This window comes from Anas acuta, chromosome 11 (assembly GCF_963932015.1).
Source record: "Anas acuta chromosome 11, bAnaAcu1.1, whole genome shotgun sequence".
Classification (NCBI taxonomy): domain Eukaryota; kingdom Metazoa; phylum Chordata; class Aves; order Anseriformes; family Anatidae; genus Anas; species Anas acuta.
Window position 1 is genome coordinate 14,371,467 of NC_088989.1, and position 14,662 is coordinate 14,386,128.

Sequence of the window (14,662 nt, forward strand, 5' to 3'; positions counted from 1 at the left end):
GTGGCCACTTGTAGCTGTGCAGGAGAAAAGTGTGTGCTGCCTACTGGCTGCTGCATTTAACTATTTCTTTTGCATCCCCCTTCCCCGGCATCCAGCTGGGGTTGTAGACCTATGTAGCAATCCACAGAAAGGTGTATGTTACTCTGTTGGTGTTAGGACATGCCCTTGGGTGTTTCTGTGCTCAGTCCTTATTTGCCCACAATATCAGGAATTGTCCCAGGTTATGCAGCTCCAGTCCAACAGCGTTTTTATCTGTGGCTTGGAGTCTGCACCAGGAAGCATACAGCATTAGCATCTGCTCCGTGTTACTTTGTATGTGCTGTCCTTAGGTGGCAGTCTTAGTTGCAGTCTGTCTCAGCAGAAGCTTGATTTTCTGGTGTCTTTTCAGGAAAAAGGGTGGAAGTGTTTTGGAAAGTGATGCTCACAGAGCTGTATTCCAGTATAAATTACAATCAGCAATAATTATATGCTTAAGAAATTTCTAAACATCATATCCTGCAACCTGCTCTTCTCTGCTCCAAAAAAAGAAACAACACAAAATCTATTCCCCTGATCAAGGTCTTTGTTTCTTTTGAATCTTCTGAAGAAAGTTGTAAGAGTCCCAGGAGTGTTTGAAATTAGCCACCATATAGAGATGAGCTGCATTTCCAAACACTCTTTTCAACTACTGTAGCAAAAAAAAAAGTTAAAACAACTTTCCCCATTCTGGGACAGAAATGCTCTTCTGCAGTAGTTAATTCAATCAATTGTCAACAGACAAATGACCTCATAAATCAACACAACCTGTGGAGGTTCCAGCGTGGAAATTGCAAGAAGATGTATCAGTGGCAAAAGTTGTTTTACCGTGAGATTCAACATTGCCTCTGGCTGCCTGGGAGGAGTTGATGTGTGGACTTAAACCTTCTGCTCGTTCTCCCCATGACTCACATGTTTCTCTCTTAAATGTGGGGCTGGCCCCAAAACTCCCACACCATGGGATGATTTGGGGTGAAAGAAGTGCACTGAACTCCGTTTCAAAGCAGCTACAGGAAATTGGTCAATGCAGTCTGTATGCTAAGTGGTTATTTGTGTAATTTAAGTGCTAATTAAGAAAATCATAAGTAAAGGTAAGTTCTTAATGCATGAGGAGGATAAAGCAAGAGGCAAAATGTGCATCTGCAAAAGCTATTCCACTCGTGTGTATAAATCAGGAGACTGTGTGCTCAAGTAGAGAATTAGGCTGAGTTGCCTGCTGTTACACATTTAAATTAAGCAGGAGCCTAATAGCTTTTTAAAAATCTGGCCGTAAGTGTTTTTTCTCAGGGAAGAGATCATCTAATCAAAATAGTGCTTTAGAAGAAAGAACGCTAATACTGAACATGAGCAAGGAGCTCTAACTACTGACAAGAACTCCACTGCTAGGATAAGATTTGTTACAGTTGGTAAAAGGCTAAAGTGGCTCTTTGCAGCCAGGCTGCTGGTGGAGATGGGAGCAGGGGAAATGAAACGATGCCACAACACTAACAAAATGAATGGCATCTCTGTGCTTGGGGTGGGCACTGATGGAAGGGCTGGTGTATGTTTACTCGCTTTCTTTGCTTTAGATGCTGCTGCTGCTGAGCTGTGCTGGGGTTTTTAAAGCAGTAAGCCCCTGGATGTCAGCTCAGCAGTATTCAGTCACAAGATTTCTTCCTGTTAAGGTTTCATTTCCACGTGAGATACAGGATTCTACAGAGCTCCTCTACTTTGATCTTTTGAACTGAGCTCCAAAACAGGCGGGAGAAATTTCCTAGAAAGTTTTGACCTAATTCCTTGTCGGCGTGAAAAGATGCAGTGGTGTTCAAGTCAGCTGCTGCGAGGCGGTGTCAGGAAAGCAGCCTTCCCCCGAGCCGAGGAGCCGAGGCCATGCTCAAAGCGCCACGCTACGGCTCAGGAGGCTCGGCTCGATCAGCTCCCTGCAGCTCCAGCAGTTTGTTTCTCTACCTGCAACAGATGATTTTGCCTCTTTATCAAAACGTCTCCATCTAAATAGAGCATGTCTGTGCCAGCTCAACACAATAGCATGTGTGCAAAGTATTTGTGGTACAAAGCATCCATGTCTTTCACCCACCATTGTACTTAGCGAATACCTGGAAACTGGAGTGAAATGCAAGCACTTTTCCTGCAGGGATCAGTTGCTGAGAGGGATTTGAAAAGAAGCGCGTTCAGTCTAATTGCATTGCTGCCTTTCAGAGCTTTACAGAATAGCGAAATTCACTTTGGGTATCAGGAGGCGAGCTGAGGGTTTTAGATCTGCTGTTAGAAGACGACTTGAAGGTGCCTGCGCTGTCTCTGGGAAGGACTTCACCTGACTCTTTTAGGGTTTTTAGGGTTTTTTAGGTTTAGGTTTTAGGTGTTTACGGTCTGCTGCAGCTGGAAATCCCTGGGCAGATGGAGAGGCAAAGGATAAAGGGAGTCCTGCAGCAAAGGCCCCTTCTTCCCCTTTGGTATGTGATCAGGAGGATCAGGAAGCTAATGGGGCCAGCTTTCATTCCTGTCCTGCTGCTCTGACTCTTCTGCTGCTGACTGGGAGCACTGGACCATGCTGGAAAGCAAAGGGCTGTGCTGGGCAGTGGGTCAGAGACAGGCCTGGGAGGCAGAACGTGTTCGGGAGGACAGACGGAGCCTCCCAGCAGAGAGACAGTTGTGTCCAAACCTGGCAGGAGGTTCTGACTTGGTTCTGGCAGCACACTGTGTACATTTTTGTTTTGTTTTGTTTTTACTTCTTGCTTTCTTTTTGTAAAATGCACTAATCCATTGAAGTTAAAAACTTCCCACGTAAATGTCTACATCTGCTTTATTGGAGATGGGATTTCAACTGGCTGAGAGCTCACTGGGGATAGGCAAGAGAGATTTAATCTGTTTGAATTATTACTGGGCAGCTCTTTCAGGAAGAACCTGGATGTGCTATTTGTTCTTATTCTTCAAGGACTTAAACAAACCTCATTTCTTTGGAATCTAAGTACCCAGTGTAGGGGGCAGACAGGGACCAGTGGGTTTAGGTCCTTCAGAAAGAAGGCACAGAGCTATTTAGGACCCTCAAGTTTCCTCTTCATTAAGAAACTATTTCATGTTTACAGCAACAGCTTTACCATTGCTCTCTACTTGTCCTTTCCTCAGCCTACAGGATGCTACAAAGAGATGTGTTTGTTTGGGATGGACAATGAGGAAACAGAGTAAGGAACCAAAGACCTTTTCTAACAGTTCAGATTGTAATGAGAACATTGTTAGGGGTGAGATGTGCAAAGCCCCACTTACTGGAAGAAGACGACCAGCAGATCTTTATAGAGCTGAGAAACATTTGGCTTTTATATTTGAGTCCAGAGAAGTTTCTGATCATTTCTGTTTGCAACATCTGCTCCAGCTTGTTGCTGTAGGAACTGCTCAAAGGTCAGCACAGCACCGGGCTGCGGGAATGGTGGGGCTCGTGAGTCCTCAGACAAGGAGGTGCCTAAATCCGCATCATTAGGTTGCAACAAGAGGATGCTTTCCTGACATTACTGATTCCTGAGCATCTTTTGGAGGTGTTCAGTATGTGAACTGTAGTGGCTTTTAATATCCAAAGCAGTAATTAGCATCTAAAGATAGAAGAATTTTACAGCTTGGCTCCGTGCGCTTTTCCCCCACTGTTCTGTGCTGGCAGAAGCAGCACCACCACGAGCTCCAGTCCTGTCTGCAGCCTTTGCCTCGCTGAATGTCACAGGGAAAACTTTTATTCCAGCTCCTGGCACAGTGCTGCGTGTGCCGGGAGCCTTGGGACAACTAAGGGGAGCCCTCTGCACCCTGCTGCAGCAGCACGCACCTGCATGGGTGCTGCTGCTCCTTGTTGAGTCCTTCGGTGTTAACGGCTTATCCTTCGTATGATGAGTTCGAAGCCTGCTAATCTTGCATCAGTTGTAGTCTTGTCTAAATTCTGATTTTTTACAACCATCACACTAGAAATAAAAGGATTAATCAAACGCCAGAAGATTACTAGAGCTTACCACCAGTCAAAGTTTGACTGGCAAAACATGTTAATCACTGCTCGCTTAACCAGAGCACGGAACTGCGCTCTGCCCTTCTCCCCCTGCTCTTCTCACTGGCATCCTGTGTAATGTGGAGCTCTGGTTTTGGCAGATGCAGAAGAAATTACATTGTTTTTTGTCTTTTAATAGGTATGTCTCTGTTGGGGTTCTAGATATTCCTTAGAGATCCTCCCCAAGCTTACATACCAAAAAGGCAAGACCTGAACAGCGAAGTTTATCTGTAGAAATTTGATTGCAGAGAGTTACAGAATTATTTGTAAGGCTTACTGAGTGCTGCAGAGAAGTAGTAAACAAGTCAAAGCAGAAGGATAAGCTGCACTATTTAACAACCCATTTATTGTATTTGACTAATTAGAACATGAAGCCATTTCAGCAGTAAGCTGAAGTTGCTTCGTGTAGCATAAATGCATTTACTTCAGCAGAACATAATAAAAATCCTAGACCTTTAATGCCATTTTGAGGGTGTGAATTAAACAAAAACAAACACAAAACCTCGTTTAGAAGAACCAGTTTCCAAACACTTGAGCTTTTCATCTGCACTCTGTGAATTAGTCTTGCTGAAATAGCTGCTGTGGACAGGATTGCTGCAACACTTCCCTAGTATTAAGCAGGTCTTGGAGGAAGTCCTGTTACATCCTTTTGACAGCATCACCAGAGAAGAAAATAAATAGACTTTGTTGTTTGTTTGTTTAGTTTTGTTTTCCTTTCACAACCTAAATGTGTCCCTTCAGCACCAAGAGCAGTCCCTGCACTTTTTCTTTTCCTGTCTCTTGAATACCCCCTACTCAAATGCACAATTTGCAGGGTATAAATGGATTATTTTTTTTAAAGATATTGTTTCCATCAAAGTAGCTATTGACACCCTTTATACCGGTTTCTGTCATCTTTGTCTGATTTGAAATTTACAGGATGGCTGTCCTTCCTGCAGCACTCTCATTGATTTGTTTTAGAAAGAGAAATGTTTCCTTCACACAGCTGGCGCACAGCTCAGGTAGGTTCACAGCCTTAATTTTCTTTTTAACTTTTTGAGTTAATTTATAGTGGAAGATGTTCCCTTCCTTGTATGGTCCCTTAAAACTATTGATATTTAACTTCTGGGGACCAGAGCAGAGCATATGACCACCTGGCTGCACCTCGTGCATGGATTTGTACTGCGTTATATGGATCTGTGAAAATCCTCCTTTTGTGATGGCGCTGTCTTAACACCTCTGGTCCTGGGCCACGACTATATTCTAGACACAACGGTACTGCCAAAAACTCTCAGAAAATTCTTTGAATAGAATATGCATTCTCTTAAATAGAAATGCATTTTTTCATGCTGCTCGTGTCTGCTGCAAGGTTGGCATGGCTGTAAATGTATAAATCACGGCCTCATATATGTTAAAGGAAGACTGTGAAGAAAGCCTAAGCTCGTCTAGACTTTCTCCTCATGGTAAAGAGTCTGTAGGATGAGAAAAGTACTCGTCAGCTTTCAGGAAACAATAAAAATAATGCAAATAAAATATAGGAGCCAACTGATTTAATGTGTGACCATTTGCAATCTATATATATCACCGTTGCAAACCCCAAAGATCTTGGTTTATTTGTGACTAGGAAATGGAGACCAAAAGCAGCCTCATATATAAATACAATGGATTTCACAGCATCACAATTTATTGTCTCTCCTTCAGCCATGCAGGCTATACCACTGAAACAATACTGCAGCCATAATAGGAAAACTGTCCTTCCCGGGATTTATGAATTTATAAAGGATATAGTCAGTTCTGTTGTGTGATTCAGCACTAAATTACTACTTACAGATGTCAGAGCGTGCACCAGGTGGGAAAGCTCTCAAGGAAGGACGCGGTGCGTTTTCCAACGCAGCCATTCGGCACCAAATGGTAATAAAGGAGGTGAGGGCTGAGCACCCGACCTGCCCCAGACCCAGCCAAAGTGCTTAGTGAAGTATGCCAGTAGCCAGCACTAGGAAGACAGAGCTTCGGAGCAAGTATTTTTATTTTTTTTTTAATTAGGAAATATATTTTGTAAGGCTCACATGTAACTCTGCTTCATCCTGTCCTCACCTCTTGGCTTACTTTCTGCCCAGGAGTAGGTTAGGGCAGGTCCCAGTTAGGCGCACATCCTGGCTTCTATTTTCCTGCAAATTCAAGTTCCCACTCCTTTGTATCTGCATTATGTAACATGCGGCATCTGACAATGTGCTGCAGCATCTATAAAAGGGTTTTTCCCGTTTCCTAATTGAAGATTAGGTACATCCAATTTGAAAGGCGGGGAGAAGAAGCAGAGGTTTCTGTCCCCTGTCTGATTGTCGCAGGGAGGGTTCCTCTTTCATCCTCGCCGAGGATGTGCGTGTTGTGAGACACGTTTCCGAACAGCAGGCGCGGTGCTGTGTATCGAGGCTCAGACTTCAAATGGGGCATAATCAGGCATTTCAGGCCCCTGCGAACACTCCTGAAGAGTTGGCCTGATTTTCAAAAGCACCAAGCAATTGACATCTCCTATTGATTTCACTGGGAACCAGTCAGCCCTCAACGCATCAGAAAAATCAGGCTGGTTACTTAGAAACCTGCAGATGGTTTTTAAATCTACATTCTGGGGCTGTTTTAGTTTCAGTGCTGGAACTAGAGTATGTTTTCCTCTGCTGCATATGCTCCTCATATGCTAAGCAGCGCTCCTGCTTACTCTACAAACAGTGGCCTTTCTGCTGCACTTGGCCTTGGAAATCCTGTATGTAACACATTTGTGCTCTCTAGATCTGCTTTGGGGAAGAGGAGTTTGGTGGTGGTAGTAAAAAAGCCATTCTCTGTCTCCTGTGTTTCTCGGAAATTCACCAATTACTTTTGCTGAGCTGGAAGTACTTTTTTTGGTCTGTGCTGATGGATTCCCTCTGCCATTGGCTTGATTTATAGTCACTCATGTCTACAGGTAACAATTCCCTTTCCCCTCAGGGTTGTGTATTGTCCATCATCCACCTGTCAGCCAAATGTCTGCTTTCCCCTTTCATCCCAGCCAAATAACCTGGGTGTTTGTTAGCCACAGCAGCCGTCTGCTCTGCTGCCGTGGGGATGTTGATGGGATGTAGTTAGTGGGTGAGGTTCAGGAACCTTGACCTGGGCCTTATCTCAGAGCTGGGTCACTTTGTTGGCATCCCTTGTCTCATCGTAGGGTGCATCAGTGCTGCCCTGGGATGCTGAGGTTGACTGGAAAGATAAAAGGGATACATGAACCGCCGAGCACAAGATGGGGAAACGCTGTAGGTCACATTGACAAACTAAATACAGACCAATGAAGTGGTGCAACATGGCACGTGTTATTGTGCGCTGTTGAATACGTCCTGTGCACGTGGCAAACTGCTGTTATTCTGCTTTAGTTGGAAGTGGTGAGGTCTGTGTCTGCCGTTGCCTCCAGTTCTGGGCAGTGCGGTACGAGAATGATATAGATGAGTCTGCAGTATGCTGAAAGGCAGCAGGAAGAATGAGAAGTCAGAGAAAAATGACCAGTGAGCAGTGTTTTGTCATGGAAAAGAAAAGCCTGAGCTGTGACAGTAGCCGTGTCACAGGTGAAGGGCCCATTTCCCTGGTGTCCCCTGGCTGTCTCCAGAAGAACAAGACAAAAGGATGTACATTTTGCAGCAAGGAAAACACAAGGTGAGTATTGGCTGCTGGGGGTTGAGAGGCTGCAGCGTGCCGCATAGGCGGTTGTGAAGGTTTGGAGAATCAGTTAGACAACCAGCTTTTGGCACCACACAGCTTTGGGAAGAAGGTCGCTGGAGAAGGAGAGGCAAAAAGGGACCCCCTTCCCCTGGCCGATGGGACTGAAGTTGTTGATGGCTGTCGCAGCCGGGTGCTGATTTCCTTCTGCCCAGTGGCTGGGACCATCCTGCTCTTCTGACTTATATGTGTAAAATAATTTGTGGCCTGGAAGAAGGCAGGAACATCCAAGGTGCTTGTTGTGGCCATGCATGGAGGGGGCTCGTGGCTGCTCTCATGAGGTCCCGATTGCTCCTGGGCAGCTGCTCACAGGACTCTGTGGAGCACTGGGCAAAGGTTTGGTGTAGCCATCAGAAGACTCATTTTGTGAAAGATGCGATTGATACTGTTCAGACGCAGGAGGCATGGAAAGAATTAGAAACAGATTCTTCTGAAAGAAGAAAGACAATGGGATATATTACAGCATCAAAATGTTCTTGGCAGGTGGAATGTATATATCAAGTACTGAAAAAACTGTTTGGTAAGTGATACATTTCATATTAAAATATATAAATCATCCACTTGGAGAAGAATCGGACTCTCTGGGCAAGTACCTTAGCTACTACATCTGACATACTGCCTGTTAAAACAGATATATTAATTTCAAAACCTGATAATCATTGCCTATTTTTTTATTTGTTCCAGGATAAAACTGAGAATGAGATGCATCATTCACAGCATCTAACAGTCGTCTGTCTGTTACTGGCCTGACTGTGTTATTCCAGTGTTGCAGTGCAGTGAGTAGTCCCTAGTTTATCAGTGTATCTATTGATTAATATATGCTCCCATTACAGTAAATATATATAGTAATAAATTAGATAATGTAACCATGATAAACTTGCTATATCTAGTGTGTAACCTACTAAATCAAAATTAACAATTACTAATTGAAATTATATCCCCTAGTACAGCATTATATAAATCAAAGGCATTTTCTCTCACGTCCATGCATCATTCAGAAGATTAATCCTCCAGCGACTGTAAATGTTTTTCTACTGCGTTCATTTGGCTAAGCTGGATAATGGTAATAGCCTTGGGGTTAAATACACAATGCAGTGTGTTAGAGCTGATGTACTGGTTATTGCCCCGTACGTCCTAAGCGCTCATCAAACTGCAGTGGTGAGGCACTGGGCCATGGGGATGGCAAGTGCTCCACACCCAAGGCCCACGGGCTGGGATTCCTTGGTTCTCGGGTTTTCATGGAGGTTGTGTCTACCCAGATGTCTTTTACCCTGTGTGCTAGGACACAAAGGACTGAGACCCAAAAAAACACCATGGTAATTTGAAAGAAACGTTGGTGACCTGTTTGCTCCCAAACCCACCAGTGCTCTCCTTTACTTCCCACTTGAAGGACTCAAGAGGAACATCATGATACCCCTTTTATTTTCACTCTCCAACATCCCAGATGGGAACATCAATGGGAGCTGCCCCCAGGAGAGGGCTGAACAGCACAGCCCCAAACAGTGCTGCATCAGTCCAGCAGCCTTGGGTCATGGACAACATCTGGCTCATGTGAGCGGACCCTGCCAGGGGGACTGATGGAGAGCATCTTGAGAGAAATGCTTTTTATGAATGACTTTAGAGTGAGTTTCTGTAGGGGTCATCACTGGCCCATCAGTAAGGGTCTCTGAGGAGCACTATTTTGCAGCGTGCACAATGGGGAGAAATGCTGATTCCTCAGGAGCCAGGAAAGGGTGAGCAGAAGCCAGGGAGACAGCTCGAGCTACCTTCACTTGCAGCAGCTTCACAAAATGTCCTAACCGTACACTGAAAACCAATCAGAGGTTATGCAAAGCTCTCGTGATTACTTTGCATTTTCAAAGAAGACTGGGCATTGGTCCAAACCCATAATCTGTGCAAGGGCATGTCACAACAAATCGGAGAGGGATAATTAGAATTTTATGAAGAGTGGCTCTCTATAATGCTACCTACTGTTTACTTACCAACAATTTTGAATTTAGCACCTGATTCATTTTATATAACATGAACTAAAAAAAACATTTTCTAACGAGCTTATATTTGCTGTTAGTTACGTGTGTGTTTGTTTTAAGTAACCTTGTTTCCCCAGTGGGACCAATGTGCGTGCACGTGTGTCTGTCTGCTCAGAAAATGGTATTGTAATATATGAAAGCACAGGAATATGGCTTTAGCAGATAATAACTCTTGATTTTGTTGTTCCAAGTGTGGTTTTTTTTTTTTTTTTTTTTTTCTAGAAGTCAATGAAAGTCCAGTTCACTCGAAACAATAGTGCTTTGAGAACCATTCCCATGCTTTCCAGAAGTATGTGAGGAGATAGGTGTAAGAGGGAAATCTAAAAGCAAGGTGAGGTGTGACATTTTCTTCATTGTCTTTTACTGAAGTTCTGTAACCTTGTTAGCGAGGGTGGCAGTTGTGTTTTATCCCAGACAGGACTCGATTTCATTGATATCTAGCATCTGTGTGTTGTGTCCAGCTGTGTATAGTCATTCAACATCTCTTTTAGAAAAATAGTGCTTTCGCAAGATACTACTTTTTTACATTATTGACCTGTTACAACTACTTTGGCTGTATGGATATTCTTATCCATGGGCTAATCTGGGAGTATTAATCTACCCACTGCCCACACAAAGATTTATTTTGAAAGTCAACACACAGAATGTAGCTCAGCATTAAGTATTTTTATCATCTTAATAAACACCCTGAAATCAGCAAAAGCAATACATACAAGCAAATAGTCATCTGTTACTCTTCTTTGAGACATTGAAAAGATAGAAATGTGAGATTTTTCAATATCTTTATTGTTGAATTACTTTTAACCCAATTCACATAATTCGAGCATCTTCTTTTTCTGCACAAATAGTCATAAACAACCATATGGCTAATTGCTTACCCAAAGTGTAGTCCTTTTTGAACAAGTGCAGCACTGGCTGTATCCCTACTGGCAAGCAGTGTGATGCCATGGGTGTGGAGGTAAGTCTGCATCTGTACCATGCACGTTCCCGTGGGATGGTTCCCCACGAGCCACATGAGGTCCCAGGGGCTGGCAGATGAGGTGCATGGCTGAGGGTTTAACCCCAAGGGGTGCAGCCCTCATCTCGTGCTCCGCAGTGCAAACTGAAGCATGGTGAGCGGAGGGCAATGGGGAGGTTTGCTCCCTCCTGACAGCAACCAAAATGCTGACATTGGTGCACATGCTGCATACCACTTTCTTATGGCCCTATTCTTCACATCTTGAAAAAAGGATATTGAAGAAACATCCTTTTGTATCGCTTCTTGCTCCTTGTGATAACTGATGAGGTTTGAAGTGCTTGGGGAGCCACGAGGCAGGGGCAGGTCAGCCTATGCTGCACTCTGCAGAGAAGTTTCCTCCCTCCACCTGCCTTAGCACAGTGGGACCTGGGCACTGCTCTCTGCTTCTTTGCAGGGCTGTGTTTGAGGGGGAAGAAGGACTGAAAATTCTTGGGTATGTTATCCCTAAATGCATCCTGACATTGGACTGACAGGTATAGGAGACAACTCAGACTCGCTTCTGTCTTGATTTGGCTTCAGGCATTTAAATCCAAGTCTCCCACCTGTGAGGACGCTGCTCTGAAAAATCTTGGCCCTGCTCTCAGAAGGACTTTTGCTGTGCTTTCACCAGCGATGGTAGCATCATGCTGTGCCGTGGCATACCCACGGTGATCAGCTGCACGTGCATGCATCCCTGAGCACCAGCACAGCAAGGGAACTAAGCTCGGGCAGTGTAAGGCTTATGGGTTGGGATTGGAAATCCCATTAGACACCAGCAAGGTCCAGTCTGTATGGGTAAAATGGTAAGCTACAAGGTGCTGCAAAATTGGGAAGACTTTGTGGTAGTAATGATTAATATTAATAATCATAATAGGTATTCATGATGTGAACAGGGTGAATAGTGGAATGGATTCAGGTCTTTTTATTTTCTTCGCAGTTTGTTATTATCTAGAGAAAAAAATAAAAACACAACACTAATTACCAGAAGCTAATAGCTAGTGTGTTACTTACCCTCTTAATTAGTACCCTAATTATTAAGTGCAGTGATAACCACTAGTTAGAATGTATTTGCCTTTTAAGACTTCCTTGTTTATCTGTCTTCGTGCTCTGTCTTTTTAATAACACTGACACCAGCAGAGTAGCTGCAGAGAGAATACCAATAATTTCCCCTCGGGAAATGAGTCATTTTGAGTCTCCTGAATGCTGTTATGATTTTCATTCTTTTGTAAAATGCTTTTCACCTTTGAACTGTTGTCTTGCGTTAGGTTCTTACATGAAAGCACTAACACTTGAAATTGTGAGGATGAACCCAGAGGAGCAGGGAAGGCCACCTCAGTGGCACAAAATCTTGCTCAAAGTCTTCCATGAGGGAGACAGGAAGGCATCTGAACAATGTGGAAGCCCATCTCCAAATCCTGCCTGTCTCTTCGGCTGCCCATCTCAAAATCCTGAAGCGGTGAGTGAAATATTCCCCATCATGTCTGTCTAAAGTCACAAGGTCATCTTGGGATGTGTTTCTCCAGGTCCCACTGGTAACCTCTTGCTCTCCACCCTGTGGCATCCGGGTGCTGGGGTCTGCAGTCCCGTGTCTTCGCTGCGTCCCAAGGCACGGAGCCCACTCTGAGGGGGGTGGCTGTGCAGAGTTCATCCATGCTCGAGTGAAATGACCAGCAACTACTTGTGGATTCTTCATAAAATAGCCATTTGAATGGAAAATTACACCTAAATACCTGCCAAAAATCCTGTATTGAGGTGATTGGTATTTATGGGCCCCTGCCAGAAGCTGTTATAATACAACTTTTTTATGGAGTCTTATTAACTCTTCCCAGGGAGCGATACATTCTAAGCAAGTGAAGCCAGTGAGTTACAATTTGTCACAGAGGGGAAGAAAGATCGCTTGGCTCCAGAGCACAGCATACAGACATGCTCAGTTTGGATGTGCTGTAGCAAACCAGAGAAAGTACTTTGCTAGTTGTAAAATCTAATGGCAGGAGGAAGACATCCCTGCTCTCTGCCCTTGATTCTTGGCAGTGTGGATTACAAAATGCTGCTGCTTAAAGGATGTGGATTAGAAAAGATGTTAACTACATGTACAGTTGCTGTTTCTATAGCCTCATTAGTATGCACGATGTTTCACACTGATTTGACATTGTCTCTGCCCTAAGGAGCTTGAAATTTAAAGGCAAAACCCTGTGACCATGTGAAATCTGAACATTGCAAGCAAGGCTCTCAAGAAAGGATTTGTGAGACTGTGAACAAATACATTTTATTCAACATGTCAAAGCAGGGAGCAGGCAGGGAGGCAGAGGTGTAAACAACTGGAGCGGAGGAGAAAAATAATGAGAGAACCCTAATTGTTGTCAGCTTGATTCCAGCCTTGCTCACCCAGACAGACATTGCTGCATCTTTGTCAGTGGAGGTGTTTCTGGTTTGCAGCAATCCAAGTGAGAACATCTTCCATGCTTTTATCCAAGTCATCTGCTACTGCAGTGTTTTGAGACCCATTTTTTTGTTGTTGTTGGTTTGTTTTTTTTTCCTCGCTCAGTATTTCTGGGCACACAGAGTCCCTGAAGGAGCAGGAGGCAGGATGGGCAGGCACCCGGTGGTGCTTCTCTGTGCAGGGGCCCAGGCCGAGCTTCTTCCCACACCCGAAGCTAGTCCTGTTTTTACAGGAGTGACCTTCCATATGTGAGCCTCATGAGGTTCAGCAAGGCCAAAGGCAAGGTCCTGCACCACAGCCAGGGCAATCCCAAGCACAACCACAGGCTGGGCAGAGAATGGATGAAAGCAGCCCTGAGGAGAAGGCCCTGGTGGTGCTGGTTGATGAGAAGCTCAACGTGAGCCAGCGATGTGTGCTTGCAGCCCTGAAAGCCAGCCCTATCCTGGGCTGCACCAAAAGCAGCGTGGGCAGCAGGGCGAGGGAGGGGATTGTGCCCCTCTGCTCTGCTCTCACGAGACCCCACCTGGAGCCTGTGCTCAGCTCTGGGCCCCCAGCACCTGAAGGACAGGGATGTACGAGAGTGAATCAAGAGGCCACAAATGAAGAAGGGTCTGGAGCACCTCTGCTGTGGAGACAGGCTGAGGGAGCTGGGGCTGTTCAGCCCAGAGAAGGTGCTGAGGAGACCTCACAGCGGCCTTCCAATGCCTAAAGGGGGCTGCAGGAAAGCCAGGCAGGGACTCTGTGTCAGGGGTGTAGTGATAGGATGAGGAGTAATGGCTTAAACTAAAAGAGGGGAGATTTAGATTGGTTGTAAGGAAGAAATCCTTCACTCAGAGGGCAGTGAGGCCCAGACCCAGGCTGCCCAGAGGAGTTGTGGCTGCCCCATCCCTGGCAGTGCCCAAGGCCAGGCTGGATGGGGCTGGGGGCAGGGGATCCTGCCCATGGCAGGGGTTGGGGCTGGGTGGATTCTGTGATCCCTTCCAGCACAAACCATTCTGTGATATTCTCAGTCATGCCTTTCTGGTCACAGTCCTTTCTTGGACTATGCCATCTGAAATCATGCAGCCCCAGTATGGCCAAATTACAAGAAGCTGCTACCTGCAGTGTCCGTCTCTCCTATGGTCCCTGTAGTGCTCCAAGCTGCTTTCCTTTCCTCCTCCTTACATCTGTGCCTTTCCCTAGGGGGAAGTGCAAGCCCCCAGTACTCCCACCCCACCATAGCCTTGGTGACCCACCGGTGCCCGTTTGGGGACGCACGCTGCTCCCCTCCTGTGACACAAGCTGCAGAGGCCCCGTGAGCAGTTTGCAGGGCACTAAGAGCCAGCACAGTTTTCTTTGCATGCACGAGCTGGAATTGCAAAACAGCATTTTGCAGATCAAGATGTTGCCAGTCTCTGGGAATGTGCATGAAGAAAAAAAAAAGAGTGAGTTTGGCTCAATTG

General features: G+C 45.2%; 1 long non-coding RNA gene across 9 annotated transcripts in view; it reads left to right on the forward strand.

Moving 5' to 3' along the window:
- Nucleotides 1–4,721: 4,721 nt before the first annotated feature.
- Nucleotides 4,722–14,662, forward strand: part of LOC137862391 (uncharacterized) — a 40,078-nt gene continuing 30,137 nt past the window's right edge. For 7 of the 9 annotated variants that reach the window (XR_011100228.1, XR_011100236.1, XR_011100229.1 and 4 more), the window contains exons 1-3: nucleotides 4,722–5,034; nucleotides 5,843–10,114; nucleotides 12,046–12,236. This is a non-coding gene — a long non-coding RNA (uncharacterized lncRNA). The remainder of the gene's footprint in view (nucleotides 5,035–5,842; nucleotides 10,115–12,045; nucleotides 12,237–14,662) is intronic. The other 2 variants (XR_011100232.1, XR_011100230.1) reach the window with 2 other exon arrangements.